The sequence below is a fragment of the Danio rerio genome, chromosome 20, assembly GCF_049306965.1.
Source record: "Danio rerio strain Tuebingen ecotype United States chromosome 20, GRCz12tu, whole genome shotgun sequence".
In the NCBI taxonomy this organism is placed as follows: domain Eukaryota; kingdom Metazoa; phylum Chordata; class Actinopteri; order Cypriniformes; family Danionidae; genus Danio; species Danio rerio.
Window position 1 is genome coordinate 48,886,072 of NC_133195.1, and position 23,804 is coordinate 48,909,875.

Consider the following 23,804-nt stretch of genomic DNA (forward strand, 5'->3'; position numbering starts at 1 on the left):
AAAGGGCTGATTGTACAAATGTACTAGATTTAAACAGTTGATTTTACAAGACCAGGATGGACAAGTGGTTAAGATGTTGGACTTAAAATAAATTGGACAAATCTCCCTATGGGTTTAATGTCTCCTTCTGGGAAAAATAAAAAGATGTAGTCATGCAAGGGATCTTATATTACAATGATCACACTTTTAAAATGACCACAAGTTCAAGTTCTATTTATTTTTCTCACAACGAAAATAAACTTAAAATGAGTTCTCAAGCACACAAACTATGATGAAAATTTGCTCACCTGAACAACAAAGGTGAAGTTTTATCTTGTTCATGCAGCACACCTTTAGTCCTGTTATGCAATGACAAGGCTTTACAATGCATGTAGATGATTTGTTTGTCTTTTCTAGAGTAACTAATGCACAAGCTGTAATGACTCAAGCTTCTTCTGGTAATGGGTTGCAGAGGAACATGACCAGGATGGCCGAGAGGTTAAGGCGTTGGACTTAAGATCCAATGGACAAGTGTCCTCGTGGGTTCAAACCCCACTCCTGGTATATCATTTAATGCATTGAAGCTTGGATTACTTTGAGAGACTCTCATCAAGAATTTGATGCTGTTCAATGTTGACTGTTGTTATGACTAGGATGGCTAAAACAGCGCTTAAGGTGTTAGACTTAAAGAAACCCTCCATCTTTTTTGAAAAAGGCAGATTTTACAAGTGCAATGACAAGGCTTTACAATGCATTCAAGTGTTTTGTTTGCCTCTTCTAGAGTAACTGATGTGCAAGCTGTAAGGACTTCTCCTTCCTCTGGTAATAGGGAAGAATCTAACAAGACCAGGATGGCCGAGAGGTTAAGGCGTTGGACTTAAGATCCAATGGACAAGTGTCCTCGTGGGTTCGAATCCCGCTCCTGGTAACATCAAACATTTAAAAGCTTTCAATCAGTACAATGGTTTTGTTGGGTGAAATGACAATATACACACTGATGTTTGGGTACACATATACAATAAAATACATTACCATCATCACGCTTGCTTAGTTATGATGGGTTCAGAACCATAATATGGATAAAAGTTTCATTTAGGCTATAAAAGGCATTATCTTTATAAAATCATGATTAAAAACTACTTGCTTATAATATCACAAAATTTACTTCAGACATTACTCTATTTACCACATAAATTTGACATGTTTAACTTAACTGGCATCATAACTGCCTGTAAAACAACTCAAGATTAGCTTAGGATGGCAGCAGGAACACAATTCAACCAAAGGAATGGGTCAAAAATGACCATAGTGTGAAAGTCAAAGGCTTAAAACAAGTCTTTCATCAGCATTAATACCATATCAAGAATGGGTCACTATTGTATGCTATTCTTTTGTGATTTTACCTAAATGAATATTGAGTGTTTTAATTAGTGTCTCATCTTATTATAAAGCATAAGGCAAACGCCAGAAGTTCTGGCTTAATCTTCATGCACTCTTGCTGGACTTCAGCATATATTGACGTTGAGTCACTGTTCATCCCTCTCACAAGGCTTTCCTGAATACATCTGAATGTAATCACTCCAGGTCTGAAGCTGAACTGCTGACCATGCGTTTCTTCTGCTCTGGGAAGGAAGTCTCCTCCCAGTGGAAAAGCCATCACCTGTTGTCTATGCTGAGACATCATCTTTATGGCTGATTAGAGTGGTGATTACTTTCTGATAGGCTTTCCGTTGGGCTTGCCGGAGCTGGATCCACTGCAGCTCATTAGAAGAAGGCCACTGAAGTCTTACTAAGCACAACTCGCCGAAGGTTTGGCCTGTATAGTGCATCTGACAGCAAAAAAAAAAAAAAAAAAACCAGAAGAATGAGATTTTTGATGCTGGTTTCATCATTGTTTTCTAATCTCAACATCTTTCTGAAGTTCTTTGATCCAGTGTGGTTGAAAGACCGTCCAAAAGGGGCAACATTATACATTTTGATGAAATAGTATCATCATCTTCACAGTAGTCCACCTATGGTGTTGGTCAAAGGATTTAGTTCAAAACAAACACTTGCAATTGATTTTGGATGAGCACACTTGGTACACATTTAAAGGATTCATAGAATGAAGAGCTGGATATACCTATAGGCATAGCTGATTAATGACTGGACAAACACTGTTTTAATTTACTATAATCTTCTATGTGAAGCTGCTTTGACACAATGTTGTAAAAGCGCTATAGAAATAAAGATGAATCTAATTAATTTAAGAGACAGATTGACATACCATAGGGCTTAAACACCATTGTTTCCACATTCTCATGTCATTATTGCATGTGTAAAATTCTTTTGAAAAAACAATTGTTGGCCAATTTTAGCAAAACACAGACTCTGATGGTTCACACAAAATCCTTAAGTACCATGCGTGTAAACTTGCCAGGGGCGGACTGGGACTAAAAATATGCCCTGGCACTGTAGCCACACCAGCCCACATTACCACACCGACACAGCCCCATGCACGGACACTCACATTCACTACTTATATTGGTGTACAGATGGTGAAACAATATAAGCAGTACAATTTGTAATAGATATTTAAACATTCAATGTATGTGACAGGAACAAAAACAACCCATTTATAACAAATTTATATATGCAATCATTTCATTCATTATCTTTTATTTATTTATTCATTCTTATTATCTTTTCGGGTTAGTCCCTTAATTAATCTGGGATCAGCACAGCGGAATGAACCGCCAACTTATCCAGCATATGTTTTACGCAGCAGATGACCAAGCTGCAACCCACTGTGAAACCCCTATACACATACATTCACATACATGCACCACAGACAATTAAGCCTAACCAATTCACCTACAGCACATGTTTGGACTTGTGGGGAAAACCAGGAGGAAACCCACACGAACATGCAAACTCCACACAGAAACACCAACTAACTCAGCTGACGCTCAAAATAGCGACCTTCTTGTGCCCCTCCGCTGCCTCCTTTCATTTGCATTTGGCAGCGTTTGATTTTAGAGACATTTTTTTTTTGCTTTCTCTGAGCTATTCAGGACCGCCTTTCCTTTTTTATGGTCCATCTCTGACAATTAGCTTGTATTGCACTTACTGTTTGTTTGACATTCTTGCCAGATTTTGATTACATCCGCGTAACCTCTCATTGGGTCGGCCCATCTCGAAACCAGCCAGTCATTGCTGATTTGGCCAGTGCTTAACATTTATTATTATTACTATTATCATCATCATCATAATACTCACATCTTGCAAGAAATAAAAGCTGCCTGCATGTAAAAACAATACATATAAAAAATAAAAATAAAAAAAATAGCTGACCGGCCCACATTAAAAAAATGGTCCGGCCCTTCTGGCAATTGCCAGATGGCCAGTCCGCCCCTGAAATGTGCTGTAATTTTTGCATGTTTATGCACTGTGTCATATCAGTCAGCTCTTGCTGTGAATTTCTTGGAGTAAAGGAATACCAAAAAACTTCACATATACACTACCTGACAAAAGTCTTATCCTAGTTTTAGGAACAACAAATAATAACTTGACTTCTAGTTGATCATTTGGTATCAAAAGTGGCTCATATGAAAGGCGAATGCCTCTAGATTACTCTTATTTTACCACAATAAATTATGCCTTAATTTTTAATTATTTAATTAGGACAGTAAGGTCTGACTTCACCGAACAAAAATAAAGTACAGTAAAGAATATAAAGTCGTGGTGCAGTGGGAAAAGAATATATATTGTGTATGACTCCATCATGAGCTTGGAGGACTGCATCCATACATCTCTGCAATGACTCAAATAACTGATTAATAAAGTCATCTGGAATGGCAAAAATGGGTTCTTGCAGGACTCCAAGAGTTCATCACGATTATTTGGATTCATCTTCAATGCCTCCTCCTTCATCTTACCCCAGACATGCTCAATAATGTTCATGTCTGGTGACTGGGCTGGCCAATCCTGGAGCATCTTGACTTCTTTTGCTTTCAGGAACTTTGATGTGGAGGCTGAAGTACGAGGAGCGCTATCCTGATAAAGAATTTGCCCTCTCCTGTGATTTATCATGTTATGGCCAGCACAAATGTCTTGATACCTCAGGCTATTGATGTTGCCATCCACTCTGCAGATCTCTCGCAGGCCTCCATACTGAATGTAACCCCAAACCATGATTTTTGCTTCAAAAAACTTGACTGATCTCTGTGAGAATCTTGGGTCCATGCACGTGCCAATAGGTCTTCTGCAGTATTTGTGATGATTGAGATTCAGTTTAACAGATGATTCATCAGAAAAATCGATTTTCCAAATGATCTACTAGAAGTCAAGTGATTACTTGTTGCTTCTACAACTGGGATCAACGACAAGACTTTTGTCAGGTAGTGTATTTATGCAGGTCGATATTAATTCTGGTCTCTGTTTTCATATTCACACAATTTTGAATACATCTATGTCAGCACCTTTTTTTTTCAGTATAATTATACTAAACCCCTATATATCATTCACAACACAAAGTGGAGCTCATTAATATTCATGACCATTCCAAATATGGTCAAACCTGAGCTTTTCATTCTAGGGGTAACTCTTGAGCATGTGAAATGTTTTCTGGAGAATGTTTCCTCTTAAAGTGGCACGGTGGCAAGAAAGTCCTTGGTTCGAGACCCGGATGGGCCAGTCTGCAATTCTGTGTAGAGTTTGCATGTTTTCCCCATGTTCGCATGGGTTTCCTCCGGGTGCTCCAGTTTCCCCTACTGTCCAAAGACATGCGCTATAGGTGACTTGGGAAACCAAAAGTTGTCCACAGTCTATGAGTGTGAATGAGTGTGTATGGGTGTTTCCCAATACTGGGTTGCAGCTGGAAGGGCATCTGCTGGGTAAAACATATGCTTAAATAGTTGGCAGTTCATTCCACTGTAGCAACCTCTGAAACAGAGACAAATCCAAGGGAAAATGAATGTATGTTTGCTCTTAACTAAGCCACATGCCTTCTATGTAGATATTAGAGAACAATTTAACTAATTGAATCAATGCACTCTATGAGACATGATGTCACGACACAGAATCAAAGGAGAGGTATGTGCAGTTCAATCAATGTTTATTCACTGTTCAAACAAAGGCAGTCTGTCAGTAATTCAAATGAATCACACAGATCCGGTTCTTCAAAGTAAACTCAAGGCAAGCCCCCTTGGCCGGGGCGAGAGAAGGAAGGAGCCGATCGGTCCGAGCCCACCACAACAATGAGGGAACCACTGACCTCCGGGTGCTGATGGTCAGAGCACACAGTCAACAAGCGAGTAAGTAGCAGCGGTACTCACAACATACAACGATGCATACAGGAGGGATGATCGACAACCAGAACGAGGCAAGACGAGACAAATGATGATGAGATCTGTTTGTAGAGGAAAGACTGACACACGGATTGCTAATGCACAGAGTAACAATAATCTGACAACGGGAGGAGAAACAAAGGAGGTAGATATAGTGGTGTCAATAATGACAAAGCGGGAACAGGTGACTGCTGATCAGCGCTGACAACTGGTACGGGAAGACACAGAAGGGGAAAAAGATTGACAATTAACAAACCAGATTCATGACACATGAGGCACTTTTAAGGTTAACATGCTTCATGACTGATAAATTGTGCAATATCTGTAATGTAATTGAACGGAATCAAATCAACACTGAACTGACTTGAGCTGAATAATGACTCAATAGTCTGTTATCTAATCTAATTTCTGACAAAGCTAGCATCAGTGTTTCTGTCATTTTTGGCTGTTTATGGTGTGAGCATGATTTGCTAGTATCTTAAATGCATTTCTGGATAAATAATACTAACTTGACTTGATTTGACACTTGAGGCCTTTTCACGGGACAAACATTTTAGACTGAAATGCATTGAAATCTAAAGAGTAAAGCATCAATAACAGAAGCTCTAAGTTCACATGATTTAAATTTTAACTGAATTTGCTTCAGTCATTACTAGGGTCACATGGAATCTGCACGAGCAGAAATCTGCAGATTTTCGCAGTTTTGTCTCGTCATTTATTCTGTCTATTAGTAGATATATAACAGACTTGGGCGTCGCAGTGGCGCAGTAGGTAGTGCTGTCAACAGCAAGAAGGTCGCTGGTTCGATCCTCGGCTCAGTTGGCGTTTCTGTGAGGAGTTTGCATGTTCTCCCTGTGTTCGCGTGGGTTTGCCCCGGGTGCTCCGGTTTCCCCCACAGTCCAAAGACATGCGGTACAGGTGAATTGGGTAAGCTAAATTGGGTAAGCTAAATTGTCCGTGAATGTGTGTGTGGATGTTTCCCAGAGATGGGTTGCGTAAAAATGTGCTGGATGAGTTTTTAGTTCATTTCGCTGTGGCGAACCCGGATTAATAAAAGGACTAAGCCGACAAAAATTTGAATGACAGACTTGCCTTGCTTTAGATGGATTTGCATTGTAAAAACATTAAATAAAAGCTAGAAAGCTATTTTTTTATTTCATGTATTAAGTTTGTCATTACGAAATTGGGTCACACTTTACAATAAGGTTTATTAGTTAATGTTAATTAATGCATTTACTAACATGAACAATACATTTACTAGAGTATTTATTCATGTTAATAAACGTTAGTTAATGAAAATACAGTAGTTCGTTGTTAGTTCATGTTAACTCATGTTACACTAATGTTAACAAGCATGGACTTGGATGTTAAAAATTCATTAGTAAATGTTCAATTATGATTAATAAATGCTGTACAAGTGTTGTTTATGATTAGTTCATGTTAGTAAATGCATATTCTGCAGATTCTGTCTGGCCCTAGTGATTAGCAATGTTGTTTTTGAGCGCATTGACATGACATTCTGACAATAATCTGCAAATTATGCAGAATGAGGAAGAAAATAAATAGGACAATAAAGCATGAAGATATACAAATACTGTTGTACATAAATGAAACGTTCTGCAAATCTACTTTAAAGCAATGTAAATTGTGTTATTTACTACAGTGAAATAAATGAGCATTGAACACGTTACCACTTTTCTCAGAAACCATATTTCTAAAGGTGCTGTTGACTTGAAACTTTCAGTGGATGTTGATAGCATCCAAAGAAATCCATATATGCAAATTAAACAAAACGAATTAGTTAATAAATTATGTATAATAAAATTAAATGACGCAATGAAAAAGTATTGAACACATGAAGAATGGACGATGTAAAAAGGCAGTGAAAGCCCAGACAGCAGCTGAAATCTCTCAGTAGTTCTTCAGCAACCCTCTGCCCTTCGTCATTGTAAATTAATATCAGCTGCTTCAGTCCAACATCTACATTAGCAGAATGATGAGGATGAAACTAGAGTGGACATTTCAGCAAGACAATGATCCAAAACACAGCCAAGGAAACTCTTAAATGCTTTCAGAAAAAGAAAATCAAGCTGTAGAATGGCCCAACCAATCACCTGACTCGAATCCAATAGAAAATACAAAATAAAGCTCAGATTTGATAGACGAGACCCACAGAACCATTAAAATTCATACAATGCATCTATATAAAGTATAAAATAGATTTCAGTAGTTCCCCCACTGTATCGATTATTTATTATATAAATAAATTGGCTTCTATCTGACTTCAAAAGACATTACAAAATGTTTGTATGTGATGCTAATCTGCTCGTGCCAGAATCTTACATACATTCAATGACATATACAGCAGGTTGGTCTAGAAAGAGATTCAAAAATATCCAGCCAAAGACAAATGCGTCTTCTCATTAAAACCCTTTCAGAAGTGTCATCATCATCATCACCATCATCATCGTGGGTCAGGGAAACATTAGCCAGGACGAGCTCAATGTCAATGATGTCAAGGAACCGCAGCAGTATAATAGCTCTGCCATCTGAATGCCTCCAGGGCTCTTATCGACGTCTCTGATGATAAATGCGTCGGTAATGTGTGAGAAATGACAGACACTATTGCGGATGGGATTACACTGTGGCAAGGACGCGGTGTGAAAATATGCATCGCATTAACCTTATATTGAGCGCACTTATTATTGCACAGTTCATCTGAGTGGCCCATATGCTTGATGAGTCACTGTGCAGATAAACTACCTGAACCGTCAAACGCCGGACTGCAGCTGCTGAATGCAGAATGGGGATCCCCAGTGTTGCCAACGCAAGCTTCAAAAACAAGCCCTAAATATTATTCAAAAATGTATTATCATCACCTGCATCTATTTTCATATATACATGATCAATTAATAAGTCCCACATGAAAAACATACTATTGTAATTTAGAAAAAAATAGGCCCGGTCAGTACCTGAATAGGAGACAGCATGGGAAAACTAGATTGTTGCTGGAAGTGGTGTTAGTGAGACCAGCAGGGGACGCTTGACGCTCAACCTGCCGTCTGTGTTGGTCCTAATGCTCCAGTATATTGATAAGTATGTCAGTACAGTGAGTGTCGTCTTTTGGATGAGACGTTAAATCGAGGTTCTGATTCTCTGTGTTCTTTAAAAATGTCCTTCAAAAAAGAGTTGGGTTTAACCCTGGCATCCTGGCAAAATTTGTCCACTGACCTCTGTCCATCATGGCCTTTTTAACCTTTATTACTCTGGCTAAGTTCGAAACTGGCCACTACTTAGCAGGTACTGCATTTAAATTTAAATGTTAAATGCCGTTAGAAAAGTACGTTCTAAACAGTATGAATGCAAGCAGAATGGAACTCGGACGTACTTCATGCGCCATTTTGTCATGATCACATGACCTACCTGCGTGAGTTGCATCGTTTCACTGCCAATAATGAATTCTCTTGCGGGGCATCATGGAATAGTGTAGCGGATGTCACTTTAGAATCTGGCTGAAAATAGTTAGCCATCCGGGTACTTCTCGCATATTAATTTTCGAATTCTGTGAATTCTGACATATTATTTGGGAAAAAGTAAAAAAAAAAAAAACAGGAAAAAACTTAGGTTCAAAACAGGTATCCAAAATCGTGATCAAAATAGGCATCGTCAAACACAAAACAGCAATCCAAAAACAAAGCATCAAACAGAAAAACAAACAGAAAACAAGCGAAACTAAGACAAAGCTCCGGTACACACACATGACAAACCAATCAAAGACGCTGTTATGAACTAAATGTGCGAAGTATATTTATAGTCCATACAATCCTAGCAAACAGGCTACTGCTGGGAGTGTGTGATCAGAAAAATTGGAAACTGGTGTGTGCATAGCGGAATGTAGGGATTTGTAGTTCGTAACCAGTCTGTAGTTCACCAGTGTTCTCCCTCAGCATGGATTGCTGGCGATCATAACAGTTTGTTGTCATAGTGCTGACAGAGTGAGGGGTGTATGTTAGCCACGCCAAGTACCTCAGTCAGACATAATCTGAGAGTTGAACTAAAAACTGTCAGATTTCAATTAAAGATTACAAGGGCAAACTTTTTTTTTTCTCTTAATGACATTGTTCTCTCAATGAATTGTTCACCCAAAACTAGCAATATAAGCTAACAAGATCAACATGGTTAGTTTTGATTTCATGTGTACTTTAACAAAAAAATGCAAAAGTCGCGTATTTTAAGTGGACTTGGCAGCTCTGGGAATCCCGCCTTAGATGAGTGCCCTTTGAATAGACGGGCATTAATGAGCAATGACTCATTCTAGAAACCCCACTGGATGGGACTGGAGGTGATTCACCATGTGCGTCTGTGTGACACCCGAGGATGCCCTTCGGTCCAAACCCAGAACAGTTTCCTGCTGCGCATAGCTGGTGTTTCCACTGAGAGTTCATATAAGCACAGGAGGTTTGAGGTCGCGAGTCTGCTCGGGGTCCTTTTTTTGCCTTCATGTCTCATTAATTAGTAAGACTCTCTGATTACAGCCTTAGCTTTCCCTTATGGCTATTTTAAGTATGACTTACAGTTTGTGCGCCGCCCACTTTATGCTCTATATTTGTTCTTCAATCAAAACTGTTCTCAAAAGCACTGTTCTCGGCTTTCCTTTCTCATGACACACTGTTTATAAAAATAAGTGTATCTTACTAACTATATATATATATATATATATATATATATATATATATATATATATATATATATATATATGATGTGCATTCACATTTCCACTTTTTTATGTTACATCCTTATTCCAAAATGGATTAAATAAATTTATTTTCTCAAAATTCTACACACAAAACCCTATAATGACAATGTGAAAAAAGAGTTTTTGAAATTGTTGCAAATTTATTACAAATTAAAAAACCAGGGGCCTCATGTATCAACGTTGCGTACGCACAAAAACTTTGCGTACGCCAGATTTCACGCTCAGAAACGCTCACGTTTGGATTTACTAACGATGAAATGAACGTGGGAATGTGCGCAGCTCCACGCCAGCTTTATGGCTGGCGTATGCACATTTTTTGTGCGTGTGTGTTTTATTTCCATTGGCGACTCCTAGAGGCAGTTGTGTTAAATTGCACTCTACAAAGTGTCTTTGAGCCGTGCAATGGCAGCTGTATGAGACAGGTTCATCTAGCAGGTATATAAAGTTTCCATACTATACAGTTGACCAGCCAAACATTAAAGCACAATTTGCAGCGGTCGCCTGTTTTCCCAATGTAATGTGAGTGATCGACTGCACGCACATTGCTCTAAAGGCACCATCTGAAGATAAATTTGCATGCGTGAATCAGAAACATTTCCATTCAATAAATGTGCAAATAAAATGTGATGCACAGACTTATTAATGATTCCTACTTGTCTTTCTCGTGATAAATAGTAGGCAAAATCTGATATGAGTAAGAGTATGAATTCATTTGACGCTGGATTCGAACCGAGTTCATGCTCAAACGTGTCAAAACATGTTGACATGCGTTTTACAAGCTGCGCCACTAAGACTATTGATGGCATTTCAACATTTACACCTATAAATCACATTATTTCTTTTTTTAATCCACAGTGCGATGTTCAGACCCAACTGTGTTAACCGCATCAGCTAAACTTTTTTCTTTTGTTGTTAATTCCGGAGGACAAACTAGCAAATAACACAGTTTTTCTCCGGTCTACCTCCGAAAGCAGCACCTCCAATTCAAATTCTGTTCAAAGTTTCTCTTCTTGCTTGCTTCTGCCATTGCTTTTTCGTTTGGTTTTGCCAAAGTAGAGTCATTAGCATATTCATACGATGGAGGAGGCAGGGAGGGGTTTTGCGCTCGTGCATGTTGTGCTCAGTTTCACGTTCATTCGGATGCGTACGCAGTGTTTCATACATCTGAACTTTTTTCTGCGTACGCACATTTACAGCTTTGTGCGTACACAGTGTTTTAGTAGGATTTCCACTCAAGTCTTAGTACATGAGGCCCGTGAAAACTCACATGTACATCAGTATTCACAGCCTTTGCTCAGTACTTGTTGCACCTTTGCCAGCGATTACAGCCTCAAGTCTTTTTGAATATGATGCCACAAGCTTGGCACACCTGCCTTTGGGAATTTTTGCCCATTCATCTTTGCAGTACCTCTCTCTATCAGGTTGGATGGGAAGCGACGGTGTACAGCCATTTTCAGATCTCTCCAGAGATGTTCAATAGGATTTAGGTCTGGGCTTTGGCTGGGCCACTCAAAGACATTCACCAAGTTGTTGTGAAGCCACTCCATTGATATTTTAGTGGTGTGCTTTGGGTCATTGTCCTGCTGGAAGATGAACCGTCGCCCCAGTCTGAGGTCAAGAGCACTCTGAAGCAGGTTTTCATTCAGGATGTCTCTTTACATTGCTGCATTCATCCTACCCTCTATCTTGACTAGTCTTCCAGTTCCTGTTGCTGAAAAGCATCCCCACAGCATGATGCTGCCACCACTATTATTTTAGTGTATCTAATGATGCCAGATTCTATCTGCTTCTGCATTTCTCTAATGATAATAATAATTAAACATTTCATTACATTTTATTTTTGGAAGATATCTTAAGCACTCACACATGCGCATCACATGTAGTGTACATTTTATCAGTTAATCAGCTCATTAAAAGTTATTAAAGTGTGTAAAATAACAAATTACAAATACAAAAATTACTGTAGTTGGGTAGATTTTCTTAGGAATTGTACTTCACTGAGTAGCTTATGTACTTTTGCTTGAGTAAAAGTTCTGATACTATTACTGCTCTATTCCCTTAAAAAAACAACACAATTTTAATTTATTTATTTATTTAGTTTATTGCTCTTGTAAGCTATTTTAAACTAGTAAACATGGATTTATTACATATACAAACTTCAAATTGGTGATGTGAGGATTTCATTGTTATATGGCATTTGAAAACAATAAAAAAAATGACAGCACAGCATGTGAAAATACTAAGATATACCCTGTCGGAATAGTTCCATAGCAGGAAAGGGATAAAGTCTGTATTGTGGGGAAATTGTGGCTTTTATATGCACATTCGCGTATGTTAAAAACAATAATATGATGAAAACTGTTTTTCAGACATGCTATGTGGTACCTGATTTGAGGTTAGCATTAGCATCTTCAACTAAAGCAAAAAATGATGGAAAATATCAACTCTATTATTGTCAACTCTGTTAGTGGTTTAAAATGCTCTACAAAAACAATACTTGATAACAAAATCAAATGTTTCCCATCATATTTCAGCTTCTTTAAGTATAACCAGGATGGCCGAGTGGTTAAGGCGTTGGACTTAAGATCCAATGGACAAATGTCCTCGTGGGTTCGAACCCCACTCCTGGTAAAAACAAATGTTTAAATGATGCAATTGATCTTGTATTACAATCATCATATATTGTGCATACGCTCGACAAACTATTTGTAGAAACAAAAACCTCTCTCCTCTTTACTCTAGCACTTAATTCTCTGAGCTCTCTCAAGTTTCTTTGTATAATCACTCATTGTATTGCCTTCTTGTTGAATTTCTGAATGCCTCTTCAATAGTCGCTTTTGGGCAAAAGCATCTGCTAAAGGGCTAAATGTAATGTAAACACATTTATTCTTGAAGCTGGATATTGGTAGAGGACGTGCCAAAATCACTAATTGAGATCCAAAGTATGGACGTTAATAGTGGATACACAAGTTGCTTTGGTTAAATTGCACACAGTAGCTACAGCATTTTTTTACAGCACACATTTTTACAGCACATAACTGCGGGTTCATTTTGCATATCTTGAGAAAAATCTAACTTTTTTTCTTTTGTTTTGCCTGTTCATCCTGTATAAAACAACAGAAGAAGAAAGAAAACGTGGAGGCTGCTAAATCAGAATGTGATATTTGGTAAAACATATGTGTGAGAAGAAGTATTAAAAATAAAATACTATAATATTTTACCTACTTGACAGGAAATGATAAGAACAAACATTAATGTTGGTGAGATTCTGTCTCAGTTTGGCCAATCTCAAACACTTTTTCTATTTGTTTTCCCTCTCTTTCGCTCTTCTGCCCGATTTGTTATAATGTTGGACAGTCTAACACACTCTAAATGTTTTGGTTCCAGTAAGATCAACTAATACAGCCCAAAACATGACAATATTTGATAATTTTCACCAGCAGTAATCACATTAATAAGCAAGTTTCCAGTTGGTGCAGTGGCATTGTTTATATTTTGCTCTCCTAAATGGCTGACTTCTGACATGTCTCTCTTCTGCTTGATTTGTTATAACGTTTGGCACTCTGAAGCACTCTAAATGTTTTGTTTTCTTTACGACCAATTATTGCAGCCCAAAACGTGACAGTATTTGATCATTTCAGCAGCAGTAATCACATTAATATGCAAGTTTCCTGTTGGTGCAGTGGCATTGTTTACATCCTGCTCTCCAAAATGGCCGACTTCTGAAACCTCATGAAAATACTCTATTGATTGGACTATCACAGTTTACATTTTGGCCAAAATCATTTATTTGATGATAATTGATCATTTTCACCAGCAGTAATCACATTAATATGCAAGTTTCCAGTTGGTGCAGTGGCATTGTTTACATTCTGCTCTCCAAAAAGGTAGTTTTCTGACACGTCTCTTTTTCTCTCTTCTGATTTGTTATAAGGTTGGACAGTTTAACACACTCTAAATGCTTTGTTTCCAGTAAGATCAAGCAGTACAGCCCAAAAAAAGCATAATATTTTATCATTTTCACCAGTAGCAATTACATTAATATGCAAGTTTCCAGTTGGTGCAGTGACATTGTTTACATCTTGCTCTGCAAAATGGACGACTTCTGAAACATCATAAAAATACTCTATTGATTGGACTATCACAGTTAACAGTTTGGCCAATATTGGATCATTTATTTGATGACATTTGATCATTTTCAGCAGTAATCCAATTAATATGCAAGTGTCCAGTTGGTGCAGTGGTATTGTTTACATTCTGCTCTCCAAAATGGCTGACTTCTGACATGTCTCTCTTCTGCTTGATTCGTTTGGCACTCTGAAGCACTCTAAATGTTTTGTTTTCTTTACAACCAATTAGTACAGCCCAAAACATGACAATATTTGATCATTTCAGCAGCAGTATTCATATTAATATGCAAGTTTCCAGTTGGTGCAGTGGCATTATTTACATCCTGCTCTCCAAAATGGCCGACTTCTGAAACCTCATGAAAATACTCTATTGATTTGACTATTATAGTTTACATTTTGGCCATTGTTTGATCATTTATTTTACAATAATTGATCATTTCAGCAGCAGTAATCACATTAATATGCAAGTTTCCAGTTGGTGCAGTGGCATTGTTTACAGTCTGCTCTCCAAAAAGGCCGATTTCTGACACATCTCTTTTTCTCTCTTCTGATTTGTTATAAGGTTGGACAGTTTAACGCACTCTAAATGTTTTGTTTCCAGTAAAATCAAGCAGTACAGCCCAAAATACCACAATATTTGATCATTTTCACCAGCAGTAATCACATTAATATGCAAGTTTCCAGTTGGTTCAGTGACTTTGTTTACATTTTCAAAATGGTCAACTTCTGAAAGGTCATGAAAATACATCACAATTTACAGTTCGGCCAATGTTTAATTATTTCTTTTGACAATAATTTATCATTTCAGCAGCAGTAATTACATTAATATGCAAGTTTCCAGGTAGTGGCATTGTGTACGTTCTGCTCTACAAAATGCTCTCTTCTGTTTGATTTGTTATAACGTTTGGCACTCTAAAGCACTCTAAATGCTTTGTTTTCTTTACGACTAATTATTACAGCCCAAAACATGACAATATTTGATCACTTTCAGCAGCAGTCAGCCATTTCTTCAAAACGGCCAGTCTAACACACTCTAAATGTTTTGTTTCCAGTACGATCAATCTATACAGCCCAAAATAGCACAATATTTGATCATTTTCACCAGCAGTAATCACATTAATATGCAAGTTTCCAGTTGGCTTAGTGACATTGTTTACATCCTGCTTTCCAAAATGGCCGACTTCTGATAGGTCATGAAAATATTCGATTGATTGAACCATCAGAGTTTACAGAAGTCATACAATTATTTGAGACATTTACACATGTACATAGCATATGTGTGAATGTACAATGTCATATCAACTTTGTGTGTGTCGTTTTATTCTCTGTGTATTCAGCAAGTGTTGTTGCATCAGTGGCCTGTTTAAAGCACACTCGTGCAGCTTTACTGTTTAACAAATCAACCAGCATCATCCAAGATATAGTCTTCAACCAACAACAAGCAGGACAGGTCGCTTGGCTCAGTGAGCTGCAAAGAGCGAGGGAGACTAATGAGGGATCTGGAGTGTTTTCCCTGTTGGCTACAACTCACACCCTACCTGTTGATTCAGACAGACATGCAGCAAAACAGGTCATATTGAAAGCACCAGTGTTTGCCAATGCATTTCAGTGTCTTACTCTGGTATGGCAGGTTGACTGTAAAGATACTGCTCTTAATTAGGTGACTTCATGAGTCCTAAATTACTGTACACTCACAAAAAGGTTGTTCATTCAAAGTACTTATATAAAATGAGCTGAAACAACAAAATTCTTGAGGTGTTTGAGACAACTTAATTGATTTATGTACATATGTTCAGCTTATGGTAATAAGTTAACAATGCATTCATGTTGTACAAATCAGTTGTGTGGAACCCAGCATTTTTTACAGTGTATGCTCTTGAAAAACTCCTTCATGCTGTTCCAACTACAAACTTAAGTGGATTGAACATAAAACAATTAATCCAGCAGGCACAGGACATCAACATCACGTCAGATTTAGGTTTTACCTCAACTTCGTGGGGACGTTGCATTTTGTTTGGAAATAAAAATTGGTTGATGTCCAAAGTCTGTCCTAAAATCAACCAAATACAACGTCTAATAATGTTACAGCTTGATGTTGTGTGGACTTAACCACTACCCTGCTGAAAAAAAACAGCTTAAACCAGCCTAGGCTGGTTGGCTGGTTTTAGCTGGTTGACCAGGCTGGTTTTAGAGCGGTTTTGGCCATTTCCAGCCTGGTCTTAGCTGGTCAGGCTGGGAGATGACCAGCTAAAATCAGCTTTACCAGCTTAGCCAGGCTGGGAGCCCAGCCAAAACCAGCTATGTCCAGCTTAAACCAGGCTGGTCAAGCTGGTTTAAGCTGGATTTAGCTGGTCATTTTCCAGCCTGACCAGCTAAGACCAGGCTGGAAATGGCTGGAAACCAGCCTGGAAATGGCCAAAACCCCTCTAAAACCAGCCTGGTCAACCAGCTTAAACCAGCCAACCAGCCTAGGCTGGTTTAAGCTGGATTTTTCAGCAGGGTATGATATCTGTCAGACGATGGCTTGATAGCCATACCTGACAAATTTGAGTAATAGTCACTTTTCAACAAAACCTAAAATCAACCAAATATCAACATCTGACGTAGATATCCAACGTTAAAATAACGTTGTTCTTAAACTCTGGCTAGACATGAAATTTTGGTCACCTGACGTCATGACATGAATTGGCATTTAAATTTAATTGAAAAAATAAACACGACATTGGGTTTGACATAGCCCTCGCCGTGGTGTCGGCTTCGCTGAGGTGCACCTCTCAAAAAATGTAACTACACGGCGCAACAATGCGTAAGCTCTGTGATTGGCCGGCTTGGTAGCGCTAACGAGTGTGGGCGGGACCGAGAGTTGCGCTAGCCCGATGGAGCGATTGTTTAAAAGTGTGGAGTCCTGTGAAGGAGCTCCGGATGGAAAGTTTTGTTTTGTGTTTACCTCATGGTTAAAGTTGTTGCACATCCACTGATTCCTGCCTCAAAATGAGGTTTGAACCAAAACCTTTGAAAAAAGGTGAGAAAGTTTAAAACCGCTTGTACATTAAGGAAGCGTTCAGAAAAACTAAAACACCAGCAAAGAAACTCAACACAGAGGAACTTAAACACCTAACTGCCAGCTAGCATTTCAGAAGTGTTATTGCAGAGCAACAGGAACAGCGCGCAGAAATATAAATGCACAGCTACGCGCATTGCATGCGCCGTGGGTCACGCCGATCACTTGACGCAGAAGTATAAAAAAGGATTTACAATGCGGTCTCTGTCGCCATCTTGTGGCAGAACCTCAACCGTCACTTTCTTTGGTCAGCTCAGCCAGGCTAATGATGGCCGATGCACTGAATCCGATGCTCCGAAATAAAATATTTTAAAATAGCCATTATGCTCATAAATAAACAGCATACTTGCAATCTAAACAACTACATTCTCAACTAAAAAAGTCTCAAAAGTACATTATGTTGTCCAACAGCTGCAATATTTGTCAAACTGTAGAGTGTCCTCTGCTTGTTGCTGCATGTAGGTGGAGTAATACACAAGAGTGAACGGTGAAGAGGCTGTACAAGTGCTGTTTTTTGCAGAATATCGCACAGCTATCCGATTCAAGAACCAGACAGAACTGTTGTATAAAATGTTGTGAAGTTTATTTATGAACTAATTTCGAGAGGATCCCGTGCTTATGATTGCTTGCAGCCGACCCCGCATTATTCAATTTAGGATTCACCAATCAGAGGATTCCTAAGCCACTATAAATACCCTAAGTTCCATATCACCACTATCTTCATATTGAAGAATCCCCCCTTCCACCCCTGCTCCTCCTCCTTTCCTAGATGGGTGACACGGTGGCCCAGTTGTTAACACTGTTGCCTCACAGCAAGAACGTAACTGATTCTAGTTCTTACCAAGCCAGCCAACGTTTCTGTGCGGAGTTTACACATTCTCCCCGTGCTCACCTGGGTTTACCCAGGGTCCCCCGGTTTCCTCCCACCATCCAAAAACATGCAACTTAATTTAATTGACTAATCCAAATGGGCACCATAGACACGCTCCTAGTAAATAGTTATTTTCAAGAGCAATCACTATCTGTTCATTAGCTATTACAACAGAGCTCAAACTCCCCTCTTGCCTTGCAAACAGAGAGCCCCAGGCTCGAGGATCTTATGAGCTCAGGGCTCTCTCCCAGGACAACATGCCAAACAAGCTTTATAATCAATCATCAGCTAAGTGTGAACTCTTGAAACATATGTTCTCACGTTAGATTCATCTGACTTTATATGTATAGCCCATGAATGACAAATAATTGAACGTATGCTTAGAAACCTTACTGTAATCCTAACTAATCGGGAGTATTTTTAGAAGGGCACATTTTACTCATACAATAGATACTTTTACTCAGCAACATTGTTTTTTTGTGTCTAGTAATAGTACTTTTTCTTGCGTAAGATTTTTTCAGTACTCTCAAGAAATTCAACAGGAGCTGCTGTAAATGTTGACCATAAACCTTCAAGCTCGCATGATGCAAAGTGACCTGCAGGGAGAGATTGATATCTGCAGTAATTTGAGTGGGTTTTCTGCCCGCGCCGAGCAAGACGTGGCATCAAGTCAAGCCTCATTACAAGCATTAGTCAAACATTTATGCCTGCTGCTCCCAAGATCAAAACCAGACACACAAACAGTACATTTCTCTCCCGGAAGGCATTACGGCAAATTCAACACCATTAAGAGTCCAGAAAACAATACTGTCACAATGCAACAACACTCTAGCCCAAGTCTTTTTTTATCCTGTAATCGTGCTTTTTCCACCTCCGCATGCATGAATGATGTCATCGCTGGCAGAAGGAGGAGGTTTTGATTATTTTGTTTATCACCGGAGATATTATTCACATTCTCATGCGTGTTTTCTACAGTAATTGTCACCGTTGCATTGGCTTGTGATTAATGAAACGCCCCGGTGGATCTTCTTTCGTGCCGCTTTTTGACTTTGCCAGCTGAACACAATGTCAAAGTTAATGGAATGTCAAGGAAATCCTTCAAAATCTGGATAATCTGTGATATCTAAATCTTTCCACTAAAACCACCCCGGGCCCGTTATGACTTGGCAGTCAAAAGAGGAAAAGGATAACAAGCGGCAAAACATGCTTGGCTTGAAGACGAGAGAGAGAAAAGAGCACATCTTCTGCTGGATTTCACCTGTCAGACGAACGCTAAAGCTCAACATGCCGGCGTGAAATGCTCGCAGACATAAAAGAGAGGAAGATATGTGGAAATGATTTAGTTGCATTGCTCATGTTCTTGGATTGGACGTTTAGGATGTTATATAATTGATTTTTGTTTTTAGGTAATGTGCATACGACACTTTTTGTTGAAAGTGAAAGTTTCTTTATGACCTTTGTTAGCTTTAATGCACTCAAAATCTGCTTTGAATTTGAATGTGATGGTCATAACATATCTTTAAGTAAGTGTTTCTCAACCACGTTCCTGGAGGACCACCAGCTCTGCACATTTTTTATGCCTCTATAACCAAGCACACCTGATTCAGATGATCAGCTCATTAGCAGAGACTGAAAGGCCTGTAATAGGTGTTTGAGACAAAGGAGACATCCAAAACATGCAGTGCTGGTGGTCCTCCATGAACATGGTTGAGAAACACTGTTTAACAGTATACTTCTGACCATGGACCACAAAACCAGACATAAGTGTAAATTTTTGGAAATTAAAATTCATTCACTCATTTTCCTTTGCTTAGTGCTTTATTTATCAGTGGTCACCACAGCGGAATGACCTGGCAACTATTCCAGCATATGTTTTATGCAGCGGATGCCCTTCCAGTTGTACCCCAATACTGTGAAACACCTATACACTCTTATTCATGCACTACAGCCAATTTAATTTCAACTCACCTATAGCGCATGTGTTTTGACTGTAGAGGAAACCCACGCCAACACGGAGAGAACATGCAAACTCCACTCAAAAATGCCAACTGGCCCAGCCGAACCAGCAAACTTCTTGCTTTGAGGTGACCGTGACAACCACTAAGCCACCGTGCCACCTGAAATAAAGATTTATACATCATATAGGTCAATATTTTGTTATTTGAAGGTTCATTTAAAGTTTTCCAAAATAAGTCCTGGCAAAGCACGTTACTAATAACAAATATTTGTTGTTTATTAAAAATTTTGTTTTGGTGTACATTATTTGAAGGAATTTTACCACATATATTATTTGAAAATTTATATATTTTAATTTTAAGAAATTTCGGAATAAAGTTAAGTTAATAATTTTGACCCATACTCAGTATTTTGGGGGTATTCACACAAATATACCTGTTCAACCTAATACTAAATGGGCACCTATGATGAAAATCATCTTTTGTAAGCTGTTTGGACAGGACTGTGTATAGTGTGCCCACGGTCATATTGGGGTGATGTAAAGACATTAAGTCTCTTTTTTTCAATTTTCTGACGTTTAAATAGGATACAAATCCCTTCCATTTTGAGGCATTTGTATGAGTGCAGTTTCCCCGCCCACCAAATTGATTGACAGCCATGTATTAACATGGCTTCGTATAATCTTATTAACAAGACAAAACATGTGCAAAACAATAAAGACAGTAAAATAGTTGCATAATTCTTCAACACAACCACATAGTGTCAGTCCAATTATAAAAGAGGATGCTTTAACCCTGGTTTGTGGACATTAAATCAGGCTTATTTTGTACATTAACATAACAGATATCCATACAGCAATGGATATTAACATGTATCCTGTCACATTTGCAGTGCAAAAACATTGCAAAGCTAAACGTGCATGTATGTGTGTGTGCAATAACGACTCATCGTTGCAGAAAGGCTTGAAATAACTCCACAACAAAAATATAAATAACAGTTGGGAAAGTGTTTACTGTATTGAAGGAGAGCTCTTTATTCTTGTATGTCACTGTGCTGTACATCTAAAGGCTACATTTATTAAAGTTAGCTCTCTGCAACTCTCACATGGTTTTTCTACTGAAGCTAGGGCTGCGGCCGGTCAGTACCTGGATGGGAGACCACATGAGAAAGCTAGGTTACTGCCGGAAAGGGTTTTAGTGAGACCAGCAGGAGGCGCCCAACCTGCAGTCTGTGTGAGTCCTAATGCCCCAGTATAGTGAAGAGGACTCTATACTGCTCAGTGAGCACCGTCTTTCGGATGAGACGTTAAACCAATGTCCCAACTCTCTATGGCCGTTAAAAAAGAGTGAAAGAAAAAGAGTAGGAGTTTCATTCTGGCCAAATTTGCCCACTGGCCTCTGTCCATCATGACATCCTAACCATCCCCATATTATAACTGGCTTCATCACTCTGTCTCCTCTCCACCAATTAGTTGGTATGATTGCAGAAAATAACTATATAACTGTAGGGAATTTATTATTATTATTATTATTATTATTATTAAAGAAATACTGAGAGATCTCTGTGAATCTGACACGCACATGGGAACGGTGGGCGGGGAGAACCAGCTCGTTTGCATTAAAGGCACAGGCAACAAAAACAGCTACAATGTTAAAACAGCTCACATTTTGCCAGATTTAAAAAGCTATAATAAATAATCTGATGGGTATTTTAAGCTAAAACTTTACCGACACATTCTGGAGATGCAGAAGGCTTATAATAAAATCTTGAAAAAGGGGTAAAATAGTTGTCCTTTAAGATTTTGTGGTCTCTGTCACATTTCAGCTATAGTGTAGCCTACATGATTTGTAGCTATTCACTAATGAGTGAATCTGCATAGCAAGCGCAGGATGTCAACATGACATCAGTTTGACGTTGTACCCAATGTCATAGGGATACTGCATTTTGCTTGGAAACGAAAATCAGGTTGACCTTCGAAGCCAAAATCAAGCTGACTTTAATGTCCAACCTAAAAATCAACCAAATATCAACGTCTAATGATGTTACAGCTTGATGTTGTGTGCATGTCACCACTATGATGTCTATCAGACGTTGGATTTTGCCATACCTGAATAAATGTCAATCAATGTAAGAGGAATCAATATGATGTTGGTTTAAGATGTTGGCTCGACGTTGGATTTTGGTCACTTTCCAACACAACCTAAAATCAACCAAATATCAACGTCCTTTGACGTCGCTATTGGACATCACAATAACATTGTCCTTAGACACTGGCTCGGCATTGAATTTTGGTCACCCGATGACCTTAATCTAACCTAATATTAACGTCTTATGATGTTGTGTGCCAGCTGGATGATTTCATATATATATATTTCATATATATATTCGGATGGTAGGGTCAGAATTTGGCGTCAACAACATGAAAACATGGATCCATCTTGCACTGAATCAATGGTTCAGGCTGATGGTGATGGTGTAATAGTGTGGGGGATATATTTTTGCCAAACTTTGGGCTCATTAGTACCAATTGAGCAACGTGTTAATGCTGCAGCCTACCTGAGTATTGTTGCTGACCATGTCCATCCCTTTATGACCACACTGTACCATCTTCTGCTGGTTACTTCCAGCAGGATAACACGTCATGTCAAAAAGCGCAAATCATCTCAGACTGGTTTCTTGAACATGACATTGAGTTCACTGTACTCAAATGACCTCTACAGTCACCAGATCTCAATCCAATAGAGCACCTTTGGGATGTGGAGGACCGAGAGATTCACATCATGGATGTGCAGCCGACAAATCTGCAGCAACTGCGTGATGCTATCATGTCAATATGAACCAAAATCTCTGTTGAATCTATGCCATGAAGGATTAAGGCAGTTCTGAAGGCAAAGGGGGGTCCAATCTGGTACTTGTAGGATGTACCTAATAAAGTGGCCGGTTAGTGTATATAAAAAGCCTACATTTCAAAGAATTATAAAAAGGTGCATAATAGGTCCTCCTTAAGTCACAGCACGTCACACCTGTATTCTCTCACATTGCAAGCCAATAAAAAACAACATGTAGTTTACAGTGACAAACATTTAGGATGACGTGTGCACCCAAGAAACAGCAGAGTGTGAATGTGTGTCAAGCTGGAAAAGTGTCACTTTATGAATAAGTTAGAAGGCAAACCTCGGCTGTTGACCTTCTGATGCCTCAGAGACTTCTTTCTGCCTGAGCAAAGATCACATCACCATAAAAATGCTTTAAAGTCGAACATGAAACATTTCACTTCCATTCTGCGCAGTGTAAAAAGTAGGACCAGACTTGAATTTGTCCTAGGGGGATTGATTGGATGGTTGAGATTTGCTATTGGTGGATCTCATGTGATTGACAGGTTATTTCCCCGCCTTCTCTTTGGTAAACACATCAGACACAAGTGTGCCGCAAGCCTGCGTTTGAGTGAAGGTCTCGGCCGTTAGATCGCCCCCTGGGGGCTGGCTGCAGTACAAGTCATAAAGCCCGCCTCCTCCGTGTTAATGAAGGAGACTTGAGCCCAAATAAAAAAAATTATTACACTTGCAATAAAATGTCCCGAAAGATGGTTCTGGTCGATTAAGGCACTGGTTATTGTGCTGAAATAGGTGCAGATCTTCATTTTTGTAAACAGTTTGTTTTTAGCAGTAATTTAATGCTGGGCGTGTCATCGTGATTGACAGCTGTGATTGACAGTTTCTCAAAG

At 38.9% G+C, this 23,804-nt stretch overlaps 1 long non-coding RNA gene and 3 other non-coding genes across 4 annotated transcripts; 3 read left to right on the forward strand and 1 right to left on the reverse strand.

The window, feature by feature from the left end:
• LOC141379452 (uncharacterized) lies at nucleotides 1-23,804 on the reverse strand. The gene is made up of 3 exons (XR_012396071.1): nucleotides 23,255-23,804; nucleotides 20,093-20,241; nucleotides 1-1,808 (listed from the first exon to the last, which is right to left on the reverse strand). It is a non-coding gene; the product is annotated as an uncharacterized lncRNA (long non-coding RNA).
• Nucleotides 461-543, forward strand: trnal-uaa (transfer RNA leucine (anticodon UAA)). The gene has a single exon. It is a non-coding gene; the product is annotated as a tRNA-Leu (tRNA).
• Nucleotides 825-907, forward strand: trnal-uaa (transfer RNA leucine (anticodon UAA)). Its single transcript has one exon. It is a non-coding gene; the product is annotated as a tRNA-Leu (tRNA).
• On the forward strand, nucleotides 12,611-12,693 carry trnal-uaa (transfer RNA leucine (anticodon UAA)). Its single transcript has one exon. It is a non-coding gene; the product is annotated as a tRNA-Leu (tRNA).